Source organism: Rhyacophila brunnea, unplaced genomic scaffold (assembly GCF_057557595.1).
Source record: "Rhyacophila brunnea isolate RB1 unplaced genomic scaffold, BYU_Rbru_1.0 scaffold_20, whole genome shotgun sequence".
Classification (NCBI taxonomy): Eukaryota; Metazoa; Arthropoda; class Insecta; order Trichoptera; family Rhyacophilidae; genus Rhyacophila; species Rhyacophila brunnea.
In genome coordinates, this window is record NW_028232860.1 from 13074589 (window position 1) to 13093446 (window position 18858).

At 31.2% G+C, this 18858-nt stretch overlaps 1 protein-coding gene across 2 annotated transcripts in view; it reads left to right on the forward strand.

The window, feature by feature from the left end:
- The window catches only part of pxb (putative Hedgehog signaling attenuator pxb), a 699312-nt gene that overhangs the window by 57273 nt on the left and 623181 nt on the right, over positions 1 to 18858 (forward strand). The window lies entirely within an intron of this gene.

Consider the following 18858-nt stretch of genomic DNA (forward strand, 5'->3'; position numbering starts at 1 on the left):
GGTCTATATTTTATAATGTAAAGATAGAGTATTCCTATTAAATTCTCCCTGCTATTTGATGAATTCGATAACCAACTCTCATGGGAAGTGTTAATAAATTCTCCGTCGATAAAACAGTTTTCCTTTTATTCTCTTTATGACGAATCGAGAAAATAAACCGATAACATTTCTTTGCACTTTGCGTCATAAATTGAGATTTATATTGCGATTAATCGCCTTAAGTCCAAGCAAAAATACTTGGTCCGTTCAATATTTATAGTAAGAAGCATATTTCAAACTTCTTATCCCATGTAAGTTATGCCTATTCTATAGAAATATATTTAAAAACCAACGTTAGTAGTGTCACAATCGTGATACTGCATCGGTAAACCAATGAATTATTATGGCTGGAATAATTAAATTGTTTGACATATAGGGGTTAATTTTATAAATTTAAAATATCACGCCATTTGTACATAATTCGTTAAAATGTAGAGATATGTTATTATGTCTGATTGTGCTAAATGACCGCTTGTCAGCTCAGGTAGCGAGATTCTGATAAAACATTATTTTCTCGGTCATAACACTCATAACAAAATATAAAGCACCGCTAATTTTGTGTTCTAAGGATGTCGGAAGATGGTTACATGTAAATTGTACGTAACACATTTCACCGTGGCACAGTTCACGGTGAGCTTTCTATCGGAAAGAGACGACCGTATACTATACCGTCGGTCCCTATTAAAAAAGTCGGATCTGCAAAATGCTATTTTTCAGTACGAGCAATCAAAGATGTTTCATCAAATATCCTATGTGACCTATTGCTTGCCATAATGAATAAAAATACGGGTTATAGAAACTTTTCTAAACGTTTATAAAAACATCCGTCTGTCCGGTGAACATAGCAGCAACTGTCAGATCCGACGCATCTTGCTCACCCACGCCCAGCCAACAATGTCGGCTAGTAAGAACCGACATTGTTATTCGGACACTCTCGGTAGATCCGTCATTTTTAACTTGAATATCTCGAAAAAAACTGTTTAAAGTGTTTAAATAACTTTTACGTAATAATCCGAAAATGACAAAATTTCAGATCCGACTTTTTTAATAGGGACCGACGATACGGTCTCCAATTTTATTGGAGTCAATATGAACATTAATTCAATTTTCATAGCTGACTTTGTCAAAATTCATGAATTCAAGAATGAAAACCTAACCTAACAAATAATCCAGTATATTAGCTTTTTTTCAAAATTTGTTTGCTGTTGGCTTCCTGTAAAGTGTGAACTGACAAAAACCGTGTTTTATTTAGACATGAATTTTATGTCAGTACTATAATACGACCCAAAGAGGTTAGACAGTCTTTAATATACGGCCATATATTTCCGATACAACATTTCACGTTTAAGTGTAATACGGCGAACTGCATATGTACAAGTTTCCGGACTCGCAGGGAGATAGTTATTTAGTAAGTTCCAGCTCTTGCTTTCTGAAATTCAAATTTATTTATAACTGCATAAAACCATGTCTATAAAAATGTTCATCAAAACAAATCTATTTAAAACACACCACTCCCTTTAAATTAGATCACGACGAATAGTTTTCTGCCGTCTATGAGAAACTAACTGAAGGTCTATAAAGTATGTACATTATATATTCTGAATATTTATTATCACATAATATTCCTACATGCAGCATTGGCTCTACAAAATAAATACCTACCTGCACATTTTAATAAGGCTTTAAATACATTTTTTTTTATTTAACGCCACACAATATACTACTTTATATATATATCACTATATTATTATTAGTCGAATCGTGGTAAATAATTATATTGAGCACACCTATCATGTTCCGATGTTTTCTAAGAACCTTGCATGTATTAAGAAATTTAAAAATTCTTATGTTCTATACATTATAGTTTCTAAACCACTGCCTTCAGTCGGATTATATGGTTTTGCTTTAACAACTAAAAGTGGTATGCGGCTAGTGTATAATATTGGTAAAAATTGTGAATCACAAACGCGGTGTTATGCAGTGGTGTAGGTACGGTCCCATTAAATATTATTTATGTTCGGTTTTGAAATAATTATATTTTTAATACATAATGCAATCATATTAAATCTATTTTCTAATCATTGATAATTATCGAATCCTGTTTTTCACAATTGTATCAAACTGCCGCATTTTGCTAAAGCAAACTATTCTCCCAGTAGATTTATACTAAATACATTATTGATATTCACATATTATGCTAGTTTCTGATACTCCTGCTTCGTAGTTATGGTCAGTTTTTGTCCTGCCACAAATCGAACATATAATATTCCTACAATGAAGTTCTATAATGAAGTTTTAATAATATAAATCAAATTAGGAGTCCTGCACATTTTAGTGCACACCGTTGAAAAGCAATGTCTTAAGTAGCTATACCTGGGATGCTCCCGGAAAATCCTTTGATGGGTATATACCGTTAGTTACAACATGCTGTTATACGAATGAAAGAGTGTGTGTAATAATATTACACTATATTATTACATAGCGTAGAAAAAAGCATGTGTGTGCTCTAATATAATAATAATATTATAAAAATGTAAATTACCATTATTTCAATAACATGCGAGATCAAGGCAAGATCCACTACAGTCGGGCCGTGACACGAAACTGTAAATATCGATGGTATACAATGGTAGTTGTTTTTCATATTTCAAATGCAATATGGTGAACTATTTTGTAGAAAATGATGATTGTTGCATATTGATATAAATGGTAATAATTTGATCAAATAATTATGCAAGCACTACCATCGTATTTTAGAATTCAGTGCCGTGGTCTCAATATAGTCTAACTTGGATCGAAGCTAAAGCAAACATAACCAAAACAAAATGTAGTTATCTAGATAGGCAAAAGACGCACACGTGAAAAAGATGGGCGAAACTAGGATTCCATACATCGCTGAACATTATCCTACCGGTAGACATCATAAGATATAAGTGGCGAAGACTCCATACTAGGCGATTATTTAAAGCCTACCTTCTTTAGAAAAATATTTTTTAATTGCATATTGACATATTTATATACTTAATCACTTCATTATTTTATGTTATATAAAAATAATTTATTTTGCCAACGAGATCGCATATGTAGGAATGTATTACAGTATTACAGTTTACAAAACAACTGCAAAGGTATTAAAAAAACCACAGCGCGCCGCGCCGTAAATTAAATAATAAATGCCGCGACTTCTCCACGTAAATAAATTTCCGATTATGTTTGGAATAATTCTGATTTTTTTTTTGTATGGACTTTACGTCTCGTAACCTCAGCAAGTCTGCTGATTTGTACGAAATGAGGCAAGCTCCTTTCGCAGAGCCTAAAACATTCGCGCATAATATTGTTGTCACGACTGCGCACTTTGTCCAAAATCATTAATAATTAGATAATTAAAAAAATAATTTCAACGGCGTTTAATCGAATATTAATAAATAAGTAAGTATAGATTGTTTTTAAAAATAAAAATAAATTTTATCTAATGATTTTTGATGGGTATACATGTTTTGAAAAATACGTAATTTAAACACATCGCTCATTTTTATGTCGTCAATGAGTTTTTGAAGTTTCATTGAATTAGTGTGTCGTTATCATTTATTAGTGTGTGCCTATTCATTAGTAGTAAATATCGTACTATTCTCGTAAGTATACCTGACAAGTGTGCTCTTTTTATCATATCTCCACAGCCTACCTCTTTCCAAAAGTCACCCTTCGCCACTGAAGATATAGAGAGATAGCTGGGACTCACTTGAATATGTAAATAATCTCAATAAAAACAGACTTTTTGGTCTACGGCAAGTATGAGAAGAAAAATAGTAGAATAATTCAATACCAGTGCCAATTAATAATAATTACCCACGTCGATAAAAATAAAAATCGTACGCCACTGAAGCTGGTTAAGACATTATGTAGAGTCGATCATTATTTCTTGTTTTTTTTTTTTTAAACTTATTATTTTTATCCAATCAGGTTTTATATGACACGTCCTTACTTACACTTATTTTGAAACGTTTAATACCCCTTTTGATGGTGGCTTGTAAATTATTCTTAGTGTTTTCGCATAACGAGGTAGTAAATAAATTAATTTGGAAGATATTTATACCACAGTGTGTTTCATTACCCACTGACATAACTTCGTTTAAAAAATATATTTATAAAATCGCCTAAATCAAAGGAATGTGAGACTGAAAAACATCATGAACTATCTTAAATTAGGTAGGTACTAAACCAGCATGCTTTGCAAGAAGGTGTTTGATTCTGATTTGGAACTAACTAAATAGACTTTCTAAATTTTCTTAAAAATAAAAGGTTCTTTGTACCACTTCTTAACTTAGTGGAATTTTAACTCGTCCCAAGTGATTAATTAGCATTTTAATGCTCAATATTAAATTTACTTATCATCAGTATAATACCTAGATAAATTTAATAATCTCGAGGGCATTATATAATTTAAAATAATAAGTGTAGTAATGTTACCAACACACAAAATGCATTACGTTAAAGTTCCCACCACCACCCGTCATATATGCACAGCCGTGGATATACACGGCCGCTTTCCACGACGCTTTAAACATGTCTGAAAGAAGTGATTTTAAGTGCTCATTCCGTCCCGAGACTGATGCTGCAACCATGCACCATAGTATGACACTGATTTTGATTTTGTGTGTGTGTTTTTTTACAATACGTGTGTACTTCGTGTGTTCGAAATTACTTTGAGCCGTTTTTTGATTGTATTGGTGGTATATTAGTGCTATATACGTCATGTACGGGTCGTTTTGGTTATGCAAGTGGGAATTCAATATATAATACATACCTACAGACATCTGATGTCGTTGGCATATTACATCATTTTCGTAGATCATAAAATGATAAAGTTATTATTTAAATATTTTTACTAAACAATTAAAAATTACGAATAATTTCAAAGTGTCTTCGCCACTGCAGTATAAATATGAAACAGATTTAATTTCAAAGTTTATTAAATAAATTCATTATATATCTACATGTAGAACACTCTATATTATATTATTATTGAATTGAGTCCAAGTTAGCATAAGTATATGGGAACATCCCACGACTAAAGACATCAAAATCACCGCAAAGTTTCATCCTCTTGTTGCGTTGAAAAGAATGCGATCAAAACAGTATTATAAAAAATAAAATGCCTACACATCGTTAAAATTTCTCAGAATATTTATTTCCACGAACCCTTTATGCCTTGTAAGTATGTGCATCTAATTATAATTTTGAACATAGTTGAATATTTTGTTTAAATTTTATTATGTGCCGGTAAATGGTTCGTCATAGTTTCCGCATATTGTAAAGGCACGGGTGAGGTGTCATAATTGCAGAATAGGTAACAACTTTACTGCTTTTACGAATAATTATAGAATAGTATTAACTTTCCTTTTGAAACACTAAGAAATAAAGTTATTTTATATACCTATTATCTAGTGCTCGTTTTATTTTAACAGTTTCATTTAATGAATGTTCATATGGAGATTTTTGCGCCGATTTGTCTTTCGTATGCAATGAATAGTGTTTTTCAGTAGATGTAGGTATAGATCCACCAGTAAAAGTCGTCTGCTGATTGAGAGCGCCACATGCTAACATTTGACATAGCATTCAATAATTTTTATATTGTGACGAGCTTAGTTCTAGATTCGAACACCTGACGATTTATGATGGTATATCTATCTATACCTACCTGAAGTGTTATCCTAGTGTCCTGCCAATTGTACGAAAATTAGCCTCTGTCCATTACAACGACTAGCATTTCGTCACTGTTCTGGCAGAAGACATTAATTCGAAAAATGACATATTGAGTTAGTCATACCAAAATGTTCCTTATTTCAAACTTAACCGTCTGGAAACCTTCTCAATAAATAAAAAGTCTTTATTTTAAAGTCATCCTTTTTACGATTACTTAATAAACTCACATGATAGACCATTTCAAGCATTTTAACAATTTCAAAGTAAAATTAGTCAAAACTAGTATTCTCCAGTTAGTGTGTTCTGCCAGAACAGAGACGATTTGCTCCTGTCCCCGCGATACGGCTTACGCAATTCCCCAGTAGCTGTGTTCGGAAATGTGTAATTAAGCAGTTGCCTTATTTAGGCTATAATATGGCAGTATATTATTGATATTAAATTCGTAATAATAAGCAGGAAAGGGGTAGGTAATTAAAAATTAGAAAAAACTATATTGTAAATAATAATAATATAATATACTATATATATATATAATTTTGGTAGATGCTTGTACTTGATACGTGATACCACGTCGTGTACATATCAAATATCTGATGGCAACATTATTATCAGATATATAATATATCAATTAATATCAATTTAATGTGTTTATTGAATCTAGTAAAATTGGAATTATAAAAACTCTGCAGTAGTCCATGAACAATAAATATTTTTTAAATCTCAATGCTATGCGGTAAGACAGCTCACTTTAAACTGTGCTACGGTAAAAAGTGATACATATGTACATAGATTTAACCCCCCATAGGAACTGTGGTAGCCAGCCGGCAGGAGACGCCTGCACAGGACAAAAAGTGGTAAAGCGCAACGTCTTGTGGCTGCGTCGGCGCGCAGGTTAAAGAGCATAATAATAAATACCAAACCTTCTAACTGAGTACATTTATGATGATATTCAACTAGCTAAGTGCAATAAGATTACTAACTGATCATTTTTGGCAGTTTTTTTTACAAGTACATGTACATTACCGAAATATTGTTCGTCGATATAAAAATAATGTCTTTCCTAATTCGTAATTAAAAGCTCCTCACCAGTAGTCCTCAAAGATAATGTTTATCCTGTGTCCTATGTCCTTTGTTTCCAGCCTGTTACAAAAAAAACTCAGACCAATGTTTTTGATGGTAACTCCGATACCTATTTTATGTTTAACTATTATCGACATAAACATTATTTTTTCACAAATTTTGGCTAGGATACAATACTTTTCAACTGAAAGATTTTATTGCTATTTTTTATGTTACCTTTTATATGTGCAAAATACCACATCTAATTATATACCTGGTACGCACCGTGTCCAATTTGGGGAATGATTTAGAATTTAAATACCTCACTATCTGTATATTGATAGTCTTTATTAGAATCGTAAAATTTATACCTCCATGCCTATGGAATATTTTGAATAATTTACAATGTCCGGAAAAACACCTTTTTATTATATAATCGTGAATAAAATACACGTTTAGTGGCAGGTAGGTAACTAATTATTATTTTAAATATGAATTATTTATTTTAAAAATTTGACTGGTATGACAGAATTACACATAATCGTTAATTTTCTTCACACATTTTTTTATATAATATCAAACACCCATAATGCTATTTAATTTCATATATTTTTTTTTAATTTATATTATTTTTTTCTGAGATACATTGAAGTTTTCAAGATAGTAGAATTCATATACATTATATATTATATACAAATACCGCGATGTCTCAGTAGATTAACGTTTCTAAATGAACTTATTTATTTAATTTAATAATAGAAATATAATAAGTTCATTCATTCCGACCATGTCCGATCCTAATAGGATCATAATATGGGCCTCCACAGAGTGGAGGTTTGTATTAACAGTTTTTTTTTTGTTTTTACGAGAAATGGATCTCAGCCACTTGCTCAATGTAATTATTAGGTCCATACTCTGAATCATACACAAATTGAAAAACAATATGTGTACTTACCAGACCCAGGATTCGAACCTGGGACCCACGACACTATAGGCCGACGCTTATGCCGCTTAATAAGTAGGTAGGTATATATATAATATTTATGTACACATGAAAGAAAATAATATTAATGTTCCTATATCGGGAGATTTTCTGTCTTTTATACAGATTAAGGCCATTGGACCCGTTTTTTCCTGTCTTCTCGGAATCGCGGAAATGATAAGCATATTTAAAACGAATTGATACACAATAAACTCTTTATTTATTTAAAATCTAATAAATAGTATTCAACTAAAACGTTCTGTGTCATTAAAATTTTTCGAATCGCTTTACTTTTTAAAATAAATGACAAATAGTAAGTCCTGTTTTCGAAATTGGTCAAAACGACTGTCACGCCACAATGAATGTTGAACTTAATAATAGTTTTGCAGGTATATATTGTATGAGAGAAATGGGTAAAACAATACATTTCATTGATTAACCCACGTACTTTTTTTAATTTCAGAAAAATAAAGATTTTAAAGCCATTTTAGTTTGAGTATACATCAGCCAATTTTGAATGATTTTTTCTCACAAAATAATATATACTGCACAATAAAAATATTTTTTTATTATAATATAACATTTCCGTAATACTATAAATAATAATTTATAATAAAAAAATAAATAAAACCCCATAAATTCGGTACAATTAGTGACGCTATATTACCAAAACACGTCGTACATTTTCATGTATTTATCCTGTTTTCAGACAATTAAGAAATATAATTATTTTGCAACATTAACAAAAAGAGACCATTTGATCGATTAATCCATACAGTTTTTCTAATTTCTTATTTCTAACGTTAGTACGATCTGGAATTTCAACGGGTAAGGACGTCTTTTTTTCCCCCAAAATTTAGTCCGAAGCAATATTATTTGACTCATGGAAAAATGACCTCTACTCTCTTTGCAGTAACAATCAAATTGGCAAGTCGCAATTATTTGTATCGTTCTATTCCTAACACAGGAAGCATGCCAGGTGCTATAATTTGTGTTGACTAAAATATCAAACATCATATAGTACCACTGATTGTCAAACTGAAAAAAATGTAGTTTTATTATATTTATTATATTATTTATTATCTTGTTATTGAAATGGTTGCAGCATGTGAGATATTGTAAGATAATTGAATCTAATAACCACGATGGCTACAAGGAAGTACTGAAGGTATTCGTTCGGTGACCCATTTATAAAAAAAAAATATTTTGGTCTTGAGCAGTTTAGATAAAATATAGGTGGACTTTAATTGTTTTGATAAATATGTACCTACTTGGTTAGGCTTTAAGCGATTTGAAAAACTTTGCATGTACTTAATACAGTTTTTATGTACCTGGGTGGCCATGTTTTGTTATTTTCAAAGGGACGTACGTATCCAGTTGTATGTTTATTGGCATTATCAAAATGCGTTTTCCGCTGTATCCGCTTTAACCGAACAGTACCGAAAATTTAAAGTAAAATGCGTTTTCTAATGCTGTCATCGTAATGGCCACTGAAACATGTGTCACAATTTTATTAATCGTTAAAATAATAATAAAAAAAGTCTTTTGGGGCACAAAATCACGTATATGTTTTATGATATATGTATTTTTCAGATGGTTTGTGGTAAAATCTTTTTTTTCATACTGCCACAATTCAACTATTCATAATTAATTGTTTGTTAAATTTTTCATAGTGATCTTTGACTTAATAGGTAGGTGATAAAGTTTTTACCTTACTTTATTGTATTAATTTATTGTTAAGTGAGAATTAGCTGCTTTCGTTGTCAGTGTGTATTTGATGAGTGCGCATAGTGCCTGACGATGTCGAAAGGCGAAACCAGGATCGCATAAAACGACTCAAATGAAATAGTACAAAACTTAAATCCATTAGAATTTAATATATTTAATGCCGAGTTGAATTGAATGGAATCACCTTAGGCATTTATTAGTAATTATTTAACACAAGTAAAAAATATATTGAGGTAAGAACCTAGTTCATTGAATAATAAAAACAATATTACTCGTTACATCACAACTGACAAGATGTATATGAATTGTATATTGCCTGAACTCGTTGATCCTAGACTAACACGGTTGATGGATATAAGAAACCCTCAATATAATAATTATATTAGATGCTATCTAATAAAATCTATAAAAAAAAATTAAAAAATAATAATTTATAATAGTTATTCTAATACATTACATACCGTTAAGCCTGTACACTAATTAAAGAACCAATTATTAATTTTATATACACTAATGTTCCGAAATCCTCCGCGGCGACCAAAACGTACTGCCGTCAAATACACGTTATTATAATAATGGTTTCTTAAATCTTGATTTTTGCGTACTAAATTTAAAAAAAAATTGTGCCTCGACAAATATTCATTGAATTGCTTTCTTTTATGAGTCATGTTTTTGTAATTCAATAAAAACGCAATAATAACAGACATCTTTTATGCCATCTTGTGAATGTTTTAAACTTATAATTTGTAATGTTAGCTCATGAAAAAATGAATAACTTTTGTATTCATACACACCGATATATATAACTAATATACCAATTTGAAACACCTCAGAAACATACATAAGTATTAGATTTTTTTTTGAAAAATATTTGGACTGAATTTGAACCTACAATATGATAGGTTCAAGAAAAGGTGTCACTTCACAAATTCAGCATATCAATAATATGAGGTTCTTATTTGGAGGTCTACTATTTTTATTATTATAATTTATTCTACCTACCACAAAAATGTTTATAAAATATGTTAGAAAAAAAATATTATTAATTCAACACTTTTAAAACCTCTGATTTCGTATCTACTCCCGGAGACGCGGAGCGCTGAAGCTTATGGCTAATTGTTGAGGCGCTTACGTCAAATTTGATTCTTACGAATGAACCCATAGGCCTTAAGTACCTAAATAATATTACACTAATGTTTACTGAAAAACTACATACATTTACATGATTTATTTTGAATTGAGAATTTCCTATAATTATATTCCATATCTTTAATATAATATAATTTTGTATTCTAATAAATTTAAATTCAAATTTCATCAAGTACTTTCGGTCGATAGTATTAGGTACCTAATATTATAAATAATGTAATTTTGTGTATCACAGTCAAGTTTTTATTATAATCAATTATTGACATTTACCCATTGAAAGGGACGAAACTAGTCGAGGTTATTATAAAATTGTGTAGAATAAATACTACATACTATTGTTTTATTTTGTTAACTGTCAATTCATGGCGGAACTGCATTGTATTGTTGTTTTAATTTCATAAAACGCAATTTTTTTTGTAGTACTTATTCCACTTTTAATTAATAGATTAGGACCGGTTTCGTCCATAGAAAATGACCCTCTGAGGTGGTCCGGTCCTAATCTATTGATTAAAAGTGGAATAGGTACCACAAAAAAATACGTTTTATTAAATTAAAACAACAACACATAATATTGTTTTGTGTTTTATTTTATTAAATAAACTGTTTTGGGTTTAGACCAGTGATTCCAAACCTTTTTTGTTTGGCAAAATTCGAGAAACATTTTTTTAATATCTTGTGGAACCCTTACTTTGCTGGCACAGATTAAGATCCATGGTGATAAATTACAAAATGGCTGTGCTAGTTTGTAATATGTAGATATTGAGTAGTGACATAGCTTAGCAAAATTCACCTACTCGAAATACCGCTCCTTACTATTTTAGTCCCAAATGTGATCTAAACTCATTAACAAACTACAGGAAATTCAGTGTTGCTATCTTAAATACATGCACAGAACATCTTTAAAATAATCACTAACATTTCTACCAACAATTAAATTATGGCATTAGCGCCGCAGGCAAAAATTTTGTAATCTTACGTAATCTACCATCAAAAGTTGTATTATTCGAATTTCTTCCTTAATGATGTTGCTCTCTTAAAATGTCTTGCCCTAAGTAACACACGACTTGCCTGGTACGATATGTCAATGCTGGTGGTTACATGTAAATTATATGTAAAACATTTCACCGTGGCACACAATTCGCCGTGACCTTTCTTATCGGAAAGAGTTGGCCGTATACTATAATATGGTCTCCAATTATATTAGATTCAATTATGAACATTAATTCAATTCTCATTCTCTTCTTTCTTTGACAAAATTCATGAATTCAAGAATAAAAACCTAACCTAACCTTACAAATATAATCCAGTATATAAAAATGTTAAAAAATTGTTTGCTGCTGGCTTCCTGTAAAGTTTAAACTGACATAACCGTGTTTTATTTAGACATGAATGTAATGTCAGTAGATACTATACGACCCAAAGAGGTTGGTCGGTCTGTAATTAATATACGGCTATATATTTCCGATACAACATTTCAAGCTGATGTGTGATACGGCAAACTGCATACGTACAAGTTTCCGGACACGCTGAAAAATATCATGGACCCGGTTGGGAATCACTGCTTTAGGCAAATGAGCCGAGCATAGATATTATAATACTGAAAAGAAGTATAAGTAACCTAAAGACCTTGTACCTATATTGCGGTATTTATTTACCTATTCAATCTTCCTTGCTTGTAATAATCATTATGAAGTTACTACTGCTAGTATTTCGAATTCCGTACCCTCGATATATTTCACAACAATAGTCATATCCGTTTCCTCAGAGTGATACAGCCCTGAGCATAACAGCCTTTCCCACAATGCCTCTTCTTCCCGGATCGCGATATTATAATACTGTCGTTAGTCAGGCTTTGACGCGATCCTCCCCCATGATGGGAAGGGGTGGGTATATTTAGGGACCTGCCATTGGAACCCCTTTCGGGGGTTGGTTATGTAGGCATGAATAGAAAGGAAACATGCTCGTTTATTTATTAGCCATTATCAATGTATTATTTATGATATTATTTCACGGCGATTTGGTTTATGGACTCACCTTTTCGCGATACGTGGGTATTGTATTGGAAAATTTATTTTATGAACAGAAAAGACTGCCTATAATACTTGATATAAAATAAAAAAATTGAGAGAAGACAATGCAAGCACCTACTACATATTATGCATGATGTAATAAAATATGATATTATCGTAATTGTTTATTATTTATTATTTACCCAATCCCTATCATAATTAATTACCCTTTGGATAACATACTAATTTATCAACAGTCTAATTCAGCATTGGCGAAGGGTGCAGGTAGGCTGTTACGATCCGATATAAATAGAGCACACCAAACTTTGTCGGTAAAACGTTTTTGTTTTCATTAAGCTAAGACTACAATATATAGATAATATTTATTAGTTTTTATAATTCAATTACACCCTGCCTAATCCAAGCCATAGTAGATAAGAGGCACAAAATATTCGTCTATCTATAAAATATCTAAAATCATGCCATTAAACCATACATAATTTTTGATATTTTATAGATAGAAAAATATTTTTGTCGATTGTGGTAGGTATAGCTTAGGTCAGGCTTAACAAATTTTAAAATACTACCTATTTGTAATATTATATTATATTCTTAATTCAACGTAAACAAATACCTAAGTATGATGGAAAATGCAGATCGCCCATAGCATACCTAAACTATTATTTTAAAAATTAACCAGCACTATCTGCAAATTGTATTCTTTGTTCAATAAGTATGACTGCACTATTTATATCCTACCTCCACCCCTCGCTAATGATCACTTGATATGCTATTACCGCATGGTAAGCATCTGGTAAACTATAATGAGACTCATCATTTGTTTTCTTTCACGACCCAATTAAAATAAACGATTCTTCCGATTTTTCAAATTTAAAATTTATATACGTATACATTTAATATGTCTTCTCCCAGTCTTACTCTCTCTCTTACACATTTTTCATATGTTTTATCTCATGAGTAACAGTTAATCCAAATCAAAAATATAATATAAGGTAATATTTTTTTTCTAATGACTCTTAACAATATTATATTACACGATGTAAAATTCGAATTAATCTTACCTATTGATATTTTAGAATGATGTATATATTATTAGTATCTCAATATCATTGTACAAATAACAATATGGCATTGCGCCTCATGCAGTTTGCAACGTTTAGTCAATCTGATGGTTCGAGATTGAATTTCTATTGAAGCAAACCACAATGAAATTGAAAATCAAACGGCCACTCGGTAAAGTGAACTGAAGACTAAAAGACAAGCTGATTTAAAAGCTGATCAATTTAAGCTATCTCTCCGTATTGCCAGTTCAAATAGATAATATCTCGAGGCCAGACAGAATAGTCAGATAGAAGGTTTTACAAAAGAAATTATCTAGCCAATATCTCTGTCTATAAAACTACTGAAGCAGTAAGCGAATACCCTGTATCTAATAATCGACTATTTAACGTGTACATTATTTTTTTTACGTAAATTAACCAACTGCTCATTCTTAGTGGAAAGACATTTTATTAAATTATAATTAAACATAATTTATTAATTACTTATTCCATATTCCACAAAGTTTAATAATATCAGGACCAATAATTTCATCCACTTTAATATGACATTATCAACTGATACAAAATATATTATAATGATAGGTACGGCTAGAGTTGGGTATTTCCCAAGAAAATCTCAATCTCGAGATTCGGGATTTCCCGAAATGAAGAAATTTTGAATTCTCGAGATATCGGGAAATTAAAAAAAACCTATAAAAATCCTAAAATCAGTGTAAAAACATATAAATTCCAAAAAAAAAAAGATTCTTTTTATGTATGTAAGAAGACAAACAAAATAGGAAGTAGGAAAATAGGAAACCAAAAATAATTCAGAACATTACTTATTAAAATAGAATTTCAAAAAACACAGACTGCCAATCGCTGCGTCTGACAATCGTGTACGCTTTTGAGACACAAAATTCCCTGATGTTGCAAAAATTGCGCTCATTTTGAGTTGACAATGCCCCGATCAGTCTTTGAACGTTTTGTATTTTCTGTCCAATTTTTTCAAATAGAAAATCGTTTTTTCAATTAATATTTGATAATAAAGAAATCCAGAATCCCGAGAAAAGATTCTCGAGATACGGGATTTCCCAAAATGTTAAAAATTTCAATTCTCGAGATTCGAGATGGAAAATCTTGAAAATTTCTCGGAATTCCCGAAACCCGACTCTAGATACGGCTAATGATCATAATTTTAAAACATTCTAAATTTTTTATGTTAAATGAATTTGTCTAGCTTTTCAAAAAACATTACTAAAATCATATGTAGGTATCTAACTAATTTACAATTTGTTATACCTATATAAATATCTGTAATATTATATTATATTTTGTATACGTAGGTATATAATATTAAAGAATATAATATACAGGTATTTATAAATATTTTTATTTTGGTTTAAATTAAATATAATAAATTTAATATGTTTAGTTTTTTATTGAGCTAAAGACAGAGAGACAAAAAATAATTCGTCCAATGTATTAGCACGTATTATTTCAATTAAAACGCAAAAAATAGTGCAATGTATAATATAGTACTGATACATCATGTTATATTAAGTAAGCACACATAATAATAATAATAGATATTATCTTGCATGGAAGAACTTAAATCGTGGGATTCGAACCAGAGACCAATGGATTAAGAAGCGAACACCCGACCACTCGTTCATTACAGACGCTCGATGTGGTTACTATAAATATGTATAATTTTCGTATTATAACTTAGGTATATCGTTATTAGAAAAAGACAATCAATTTCCACTCCAAGATTTTCCAATCAATGAAATCCGACACACGTCTAGCAAACAGTATTAAAGAATTCAACTTCACTCATCTGTGGTTGAGATGTTTTCAATCTGGCATAGACTCAATTTCGCGCAATGATTCCGAAACCGTCCGTTTCTTAATTATATTTCTACATATAAGACATTATTTATTAATTTGTCAATTGAAAAAAATGAAAACTTTTTTTTTATAGACAAAAATCACCTAAATTATAAATTATTTAAATAAACCATTTCTTTTATTCAACGAATAATTCACAAGATTTGAGAATGTCACATTATATAATATATTGTATATATGCGGCTCTCGTGGTGCAGTGCGTAATGCGCTTGCCTTCCACCCGAGAGTTCCTGGGTTCGATTCCCGGTCAGGACACACAATATTTATGTGTTTTTCTCAAAGCCTGGGTGTTTGTGATTGTTCAAATTTACCAACAACCACCTTGTACGAAAAAGTAAGGACATGGTTATTAATAATTCTAAAACATATATATATATATTGAACATACATAGCTTGAAAACACACAGAAAAAACACATTTGAAAAAAATACGACGCCCGACGGATGTTATATTCTCAAATCTTCTCAATTATTCGTTGAATAAAAGAAATCGTTTTTAAAAATTGTAAGCAAGTTCAAGCAGACATTATAACTAAATATTAATTGGCGAGAACCGGGCATCGGATAGTAATTATTAATGCAATTAATATTCCTTGAATTAAAACACAAAAATCGACACCTAGTCAAAAATACCGCAATTTAATAAGCATTTCATGTAGGATCTACTAGTTTAAATCATCGTAATTAAGTAGGAAACCCATAGTTTAATTGGTTAAATCATTTTGGCGCGATACCAGTGGATATACGGGCTCAAATCCTATCGGGCGATATATTTTTTCTAGTATGTATATAAATTATTTATTTAAAATCCTCGACATATGGAAGTGAATGCGTTGGTAAGCGGAATTCTCGGATGAAATGTGCCATATGGTACGATTCAGTTCACGTCAAATGCAATCTCTGACCGCCCCAGTTTGGCACCCCCTGCAGTGCCACCCCCTTATCCTGCTGGTTGTCCACCACTGCACACAGCTGCGAGGCCTTTGTCCGGCTGCGACCTACCTGCTTAGTATACCTGTTATAACAGGACGAGGCAGGGATTGACAGCCGGTTTTTAACATTTTAAAAAAATATATATATTTTTATACTAAGATTATCATTGTTTGTTTATATAAAATATCGTATTGAGCGAAACTATGTTATAAAGAGAGCTAGATTTATAAATATTTCTCATCGTTAAGTATTTGTTTTGTTATTAATGAAATACAGTTATTATTAACTGAAACTGCACATATTTGTAGTAATCATACCACTCAGCATTACATGGGTGACACACTTTAATTAAGTATGTATGTTTTGTTGTCAAAATAAAACAATAGAGCGAAAATCATCGTCAGCATTTCCTCGATCATAACTAGATCAGTAGGGTCTATTATGGTTTGTTAATTGCGACAATGTATCGTGTACTATAATGGACTGAATTAGTATAAATAAGAAGGACAATCCATAAATCCTCACTTGATTGACAGGCGCATATAAATTTTATTATAATTCTTTAGCGTGCCAGGATTGGAAACTATCCTTCGTAATAGCAGGCAAAAATGTATCAAGAGCAGAAGTGATTAACAAGATTCAAGAAAGTGAAAAGTGACCATGCCTTGTAGAAAGCCAGATGCAGAAATAGTTGAAGAATTGTTTACTTATGCCCATTTATTTAAATAGTCGTTAAAAAAAACAATTGTGTTAATAAAGTGATTGATTATTGATGTCACCAGTTTTTGATATTACTCCCCGAGGAAATGCATCGTGAAAGGTTTCCATCGTATTATTATGCTACAGACCTCATTGATAAATTTTAGACAAAATCTTTTGACATCGATCTCCAATCAAAGTAACAACATTTTCGCTGTAGTCTTCTAAGAAAAACGGTCCTAAATGCCGCATGCACAAATCGAGCACCAGGGTGAAGAGGTCGGTAAAAAATTAATCTTGGGTTTTCCTTACCCGACTATTCTCCTTGCTTAGTCAAAACGAGCTTTGTCACCCATATGTTTTAAATGTAAAATTTAAATTATTGCGTAATTTGTAAAACTCTCCATTTTAAATTGACAGCTTTTGAAATACAATTAACTGTATTACAACAATTGAAAATGGCGGCAAAACAAAGTCGGAACAGTACATTAAAAAAAACACCTGTTTTATACTCACCTTAAACTTTACTGTGGTGTCATTATATATATAGAATTTACTTCTCGCATTATAAAGGGAAATTAAATAGATTAACTTTCTCAATTCCTAAGAACTTAGGAATCAATAATTATAATCTCTAAAAGTATCGATCTTTATATTCTCTCAAGATTCTTACTTAACTAAGTAGGTAGTTTTAGTTTTCATTATACAAAGATGAAAGATACTTCAATAGTAATCAACGATAGGCATTGTTTGTTTATTTCTTTTTTTTCCTATTGGTCGATATGAATTCAATAGGCGATAGCAATTGATTTGCTTTCCGTTAATGAATGACCTTATAGTAAGGAAGCCTATATATTCAATGGACTATTGCTTTCACTACTAACTACTTACCTACTAACTCTTTTATCGATACGTTTACTCACTTAGGCTTGGGAGAAAGTTTTGCAGGAGTGTATCAGTTAGAAACAAACTGATCTTAATGCGTTTTATAAAGCATTAGTTGTGAAACTTCTTTATTTTTTTTTATATTTAAGTTTGATATTTTAGTGATTTTATCCACAAAAACTGTGATTAGTTAAGGCCATGCATTAGTTGAGGCACGGTCTAAAAAGATCGTTGCTAGGCGATGTGCGGATTGCGGGTCGCGGGTGCAAAAGACGCCTGTCAAACGAAATATTATTTCTCATATAAATCCAACATATGTCCATTTTATGTTCTGTTTATTATTCTATTAGTAACAATAATAATATATTCATTGACATGTTTTCTTTTTAAAGTAAATGGGTAACGTTTTTAGTCATCTTTACACGATTTTAGAATTAATTGGCCCGTCGCCATCTCGCAGCAAAGTGACGTATGTCTGACTCGACGTTCTCTCAAGGAATGCGAAGCGAGTACAAAATTTCGTCGCGCGTACAGTTGAAAATTATTTGGCGTTTCACTGATGCGTCACCTTAAGAACTAACCCATCCATTTGTCTCCTGTAAATAAATACAACACAATTATTTAACGATTCTCGTAGTGAAATACGTAAGACACTGGATTCTCAATCAGCGGGTGTATTCTATACACAAGGCGGCCATCGG